General features: G+C 39.1%; 1 long non-coding RNA gene across 1 annotated transcript in view; it reads left to right on the plus strand.

The window, feature by feature from the left end:
* Positions 1-592: 592 nt before the first annotated feature.
* LOC127634241 (uncharacterized) overlaps positions 593-6104 on the plus strand; it is a 21873-nt gene continuing 16361 nt past the window's right edge. Inside the window, exon 1 of the long non-coding RNA XR_007969335.1 lies at positions 593-699. This is a non-coding gene — a long non-coding RNA (uncharacterized LOC127634241). The remainder of the gene's footprint in view (positions 700-6104) is intronic.

Genomic DNA, 6104 nt, shown 5'->3' on the forward strand with positions numbered 1-6104 from the left:
TTGCGACTCCTCTCTTCTTTGTATTATAAGAAGCTGAATATATTTGTGTATATTGTAACGTTTTTTTATGTTTGGGTTCCAGTAAGTGAGTTTCTTGTAGATGCATATTCTGTGTTATGGTTTGCTGTTCTATTATATCCTATTCGAGCCTAATATGTGTTATTATATATTTAATAATTTATTATATACAAAGTTTGCATATCACGAAAACATATATGTATATTTACACTCATTTGCCGCCTTTAAGGTCTGCACTGGGCGTCCTACTCGGGGGTTGGCATGCCTTTTGCTCTTGGCGTGATGTGTTGCCCTCACGGGAGTCAATGAGAACTGCCTTTTTTCCCTCTCTGGTGTGAAGATTGGGTCCCACAACTCGCCCTGAATGTCTGAGATGGATCTCAACATCAGAGATTCACTATTAGGAAGCACTTTATAAGTCATTAAGCACTTTAATTGCCTCAATTGTCCCTTGGTTTTCAGTGATGTCAATGCAGGATTGGTTAACCACTGGTGGGTGGCACCCTGATGTGGAGAGAATGCATGAAGACAGAGTAAACTGTAATGCTCTTGGGAGCAGAGGGCAGTCCTTTACCAGTCGGGCAAAGTGGAAACTCTGGACATCTATTATGGAGGATGTAGGCGGTTGATGATATCTGTTTGGGGCGGCGCACCAGGAGCCAGGGGTGTGTGGGCTTTTGGGTAGGATTGGTTGTGTAGATTTAGGTGCTGTTTCTTACCTATGGAATCTCGGTCTATCTCATTTTATTTATTTATTTATTTATATATTATTTTTGTCACATGACCACTACTTTGATAGCTGATTTGGTAAACAACAGTTTTTCCAAATATTAATAATGATTTAAAACAAAATTTTAAAGTAATAATAATAAAAGATAACTCATGTAATTTTTTAAAGAATTATAGATTTTAATGAGACTTGTGTGAAAAATGTCTTTGTTGTCATGAAAATGTTGCAAAAGTCTTAAAGGTCCTAAAAATAGGCTTTCTTTAAATTTCATTTAGCAATAGGCCTATATGATTTTTTTTTTGTTGAGATTTTTGGGGTGTAATATTACATAGAAATGTTCTTCACAGGTTTTGGGAGATTCAACCACTACCTGAACTATCACTAAACTGCATGTGTGTTTGTGTTTTCGACTGAACCTTTATAAAGCAGTGAGATCATTAGATGTCATGTTATTTACTGTCCTCTAACTGCACAGAAGAAAAGATACATTATGTTAAATAATATTAACATTTCAACAAGCTGCCTGATCATTTATGTATAGCGCAAATGGCGAAGGACGTGTTAGTATGTGTCAAAGTTGAATACAGTTAGGGGTTTGTCCAAATCTCTAACCCTAATTATGAGCAATAGTGATGCTTGCCTCACCACTGCTGGCATTTCCCCTCTCTTTAAAGTATTTGCCACATTATTTGGTGTTCTTCAGACAGGGGAGAGTAGGACAGACTAATTTTAGCTGGATCTGGCAGAATCTTCTATACTTAAGGAGCATCAGCGGTTCTGTTTTCCCCCCTCAAAACTGTGAACATGTCACATTTCATTAAAGCTGCTGTGAAGCTCTGCGAAAGCGCGTGTCCGTCTGTCGGGCAGGTTCTGAACACTTGAAGTATCCATGGTGACTGGCACACTGTCAATGGTCTGAAACGTTTTTAGGTGTTTCCTGGAAAGAGTCTGGGTCTCCATGGTGATCAGAGCTCAGCTTTGAACACCATTATCAGGGTTTCAAAAAAGAAATGGAGAGATAGACAGAAAGAGGAAAAAGACATGGAACTGTAAAGGAACAGAAGGTTAGGATACCTTGATTTTACACATTCTGAAGAAAATGTGAGTGGTGCTTACAAGTGCAAAACTTGCCGACATTATACTAGGATGTAGTGGAGGATTTCCAGGGTGTTGCTATGTGGCTGCTAGGGTGGGTGGTTGCTAGGCCATTGATATGTGGTTGCTAAGGTTTTCAGAATTTTTTAGCAAATTGCTATGCAGTTTCTGGGATGTTCTGGTGGTTGTTAGTGCATTCCTAAAGTTTTTTTTAGAATGTTTTTGCACATTGCTATGCAGTTTCTAGGGTGTTCTAGGTGGTAGCTATGTCATTGCTAAGGTCTTTATAGTTTTTTAGCACATTACTATGCCTGGGTGGTTACTATGCACTTGCTAAGGTTTTCAGAAGGATTTAGCTAATTGCTATGCAGTTTCTGGGGTGTTCTGGTGGTTACTAGGGTATTGCTAAGGTTTTTATACTGTTTTAGCACATTACTATGCCTGGGTGGTTGCTATGCCATTGCTATGTGGTTGCTAAGGTTTTCAGAAAGATTTAGCAAATTTTTATGCAGTTTCTGGGGTGTTCTGGTGGTTGCTAGGTCGTTGCTAAGGTCTTTATAGTGTTTTAGCACATTACTATGCCTGGGTGGTTGCTATGCAGTTGCTAAGGTTTTCAGAGGGTTTTAGCTAATTTATATGTAGTTTCTGGGGTGTTGTTGTGGTTGCTAGGGCATTTCTAAGGTTTTTATAGTGTTTTAGCACATTACTATGCCTGGGTGGTTGTTAGGCCATTGCTATGCAGTTGCTAAGGTTTTCAGAAGGATTTAGCAACTTGCTATGCCGTTTCTGGTGTGTTCTGGTGGTTGCTAGGGTATTGCTAAGGTTTTTATAGTGTTTTAGCACATTACTATGCCTGGGTGGTTGCTATGCCATTTCTATGTGGTTGCTAAGGTTTTCAGAGGGTTTTAGCTAATTTATATGTAGTTTATGGGGTGTTGTTGTGGTTGCTAGGGCATTTCTAAGGTTTTTAAAGTGTTTTAGCACATTACTATGCCTGGGTGGTTGCTATGCCATTGCTATGTGGTTGCTATGGTTTTCAGAGGGTTTTAGCTCATTTCTATGCAGTTTCTGGGGTGTTGTGGTGGTTGCTAGGGTATTTCTAAGGTTTTTATAGTGTTTTAGCACATTACTATGCCTGGGTGGTTGCTAGGCCATTGCTATGCAGTTGCTAAGGTTTTCAGAAGGATTTAGCAAATTGCTATGCCGTTTCTGGGGTGTTCTGGTGGTTCCTAGGCCATTTCTAAGGTCTTTATAGTGTTTTAGCACAGTACTATGACTGGGTGGTTGTTTAGGCCATTGCTATGCGGTTGCTAAGGTTTTCAGAGGGTTTTAGAAAATTGCTATGCAGTTTCTGGGATGTTCTAGTGGTTGTTAGGGCATTACTAGTTTATTTTTTAGAGAGTTTTTGCACATTGCAAAGCAGTTTCTATGGTGTTCTAAGTGGTAGCTAGGTCGTTGCAAAGGTCTTTATAGTATTTTAGCACATTACTCTGCCTGGGTGGTTGCTAGGCCATTGCTATGCAGTTGCTAAGGTTTTCAGAAGGATTTAGCAAATTGCTATGCAGTTTCTGGGGTGTTCTGGTGGTTGTTAGGTCGTTGCTAAGGTCTTTATAGTGTTTTAGCACATTACTATGCCTGGGTGGTTGCTATGCAGTTGCTAAGGTTTTCAGAGGGTTTTAGCTAATTTATATGTAGTTTCTGGGGTGTTGTTGTGGTTGCTAGGGCATTTCTAAGGTTTTTATAATGTTTTAGCACATTACTATGCCTGGGTGGTTGTTAGGCCATTGCTATGCAGTTGCTAAGGTTTTCAGAAGGATTTAGCAACTTGCTATGCCGTTTCTGGTGTGTTCTGGTGGTTGCTAGGGCATTTCTAAGGTTTTTAAAGTGTTTTAGCACATTACTATGCCTGGGTGGTTGCTATGCCATTGCTATGTGGTTGCTATGGTTTTCAGAGGGTTTTAGCTCATTTCTATGCAGTTTCTGGGGTGTTGTGGTGGTTGCTAGGGTATTTCTAAGGTTTTTATAGTGTTTTAGCACATTACTATGCCTGGGTGGTTGCTAGGCCATTGCTATGCAGTTGCTAAGGTTTTCAGAAGGATTTAGCAAATTGCTATGCAGTTTCTGGGGTGTTCTGGTGGTTGTTAGGTCGTTGCTAAGGTCTTTATAGTGTTTTAGCACATTACTATGCCTGGGTGGTTGCTATGCAGTTGCTAAGGTTTTCAGAAGGATTTAGCAAATTGCTATGCCGTTTCTGGGGTGTTCTGGTGGTTGCTAGGGTATTGCTAAGGTTTTTATAGTGTATTAGCACATCACTATGCCTGGGTGGTTGCTATGCCATTGCTATGTGGTTGCTAAGGTTTTCAGAGGGTTTTAGCTCATTTCTATGCAGTTTCTGGGGTGTTGTTGTGGTTGCCAGGGCATTTCTAAGGTTTTATAGTGTTTTAGCACATCACTATGCCTGGGTGGTTGCTATGCCATTGCTATGTGGTTGCTAAGGTTTTCAGAGGGTTTTAGCTCATTTTTATGAAGTTTATGGGGTGTTGTTGTGGTTGCTAGGGCATTTCTAAGGTTTTTATAGTGTTTTAGCACATTACTATGCCTGGGTGGTTGCTAGGCCATTGCTATGTGGTTGCTAAGGTTTTCAGAGGGTTTTAGCTAATTTATATGCAGTTTATGGGGTGTTGTTGTGGTTGCTAGGGCATTTGTAAGGTTTTTATAGTGTTTTAGCACATTACTATGCCTGGATGGTTGCTAGGCCATTGCTATGTGGTTGCTAAGGTTTTCAGAGGGCTTTAGCTAATTTCTATGCAGTTTCTGGGTTGTTGTGGTGGTTGCTAGGGCATTGCTATGCAGTTGCTAAGGTGTTAAATATGTTACACATATGTTTGCTAAGATACAACTGGTAGGACATTGGTTCGATTCCCAGCAAAAACACACAAACTAATAAACTGTATAGCTTTACAATATATACATATACAATATATATAATGCAACAAGAGGTGCTAAAGTCAACTTATTTTAGTAATATACCTAACAATCTCATTATAAAATGTGACGCTGCCACGTTACCCAATGTCAAGAGAATTTCTTTTTACCTGTAGTTTTGCTCCAAATCATCGGCCAAAATTGTTAGTTTGACTGGGTTAATCAATGGCATTTAATATTATGTCCTTTATCATAATTTATGTTTATCTTTCTTCAGAAAATTGGGTGGTTTGCAAACGTGGAATAAGTTTAAAACTTAGAGGTTTATTGATGATGCTGAACTTCTATGGACATGTATTTTTTTATATGGTGCTAATAATATCTTCTATCCTTTAACCTTAAACTTAACCCTCACAGAAACCTTTCTGCATATTTAACATTAATGTTAATACATTATTAAGTATGTTTATTAAGCCGTTTTCCTTGTGGGGACCGATTGCTGGTCCCCACCATGTCAGAAATCATGTAGGCAACTCTTGACCCACACACACTTGTCCTCCGCACTAGCTTCTGGAGATGTATAATTCTTAAGAAGAGTCCTCCCACATGCAGACTATTGTTCAGAGGACTGCCAATCTCTCTCTGTATTACAGGTTCAATCTTTAAGCCAAATTTCGACTCCTCAGTTCTCTATTTCTTGAACATTCTCACTTTTCACGCCTTCAATGTGTGTGTGGTCTGTTAGCAGTGATGGTTTTGTTATAGAGATGACATCCACTGACTAAGTGTGACTTTATCTGCATGCAATTCTGCTTATAAGAAGTGTTATTGTTCAGAGGATGCTCTTTAATAAGATCAGGAGTCTCTCAACTGGTTGTGCCTGAGGACCCAGATTTGCATTGGAGATCGAGTCACGACCCTTCACGGTACCAAAATTGTTTATTGTCCAAAATGTCAACATTAATGTATTTAAAATCAAATATTTATCTTTATTAATATTACCATGAGCTGCACAGGATATGCAAAAATATGCAAAAGTCTTACACTAACATGATATAGGCTGAATAGGAAAATTGAAAATTTTGTGAACGCATAAACAACAGCAGAAGTGTGATTTACCAGCATAATACATGGAACAAACACTGGGCCAAATATTGTATCGGCATTAACAGCCCCTTAAACTCTGTTGGACCCACCAGCGGTCCAAAGGGGGTGCTATATCCCGAAAAATGTTTACGCTTAATACGTTAAAGTCTCCGTATACATAATTCAGGCATATGAGGTATCATTTGAAAGCTTAGAATTTTTTTTCTAAGCTTTTATACCATTGAGCCAA

Source organism: Xyrauchen texanus, chromosome 41 (genome assembly GCF_025860055.1).
Source record: "Xyrauchen texanus isolate HMW12.3.18 chromosome 41, RBS_HiC_50CHRs, whole genome shotgun sequence".
Classification (NCBI taxonomy): Eukaryota; Metazoa; Chordata; class Actinopteri; order Cypriniformes; family Catostomidae; genus Xyrauchen; species Xyrauchen texanus.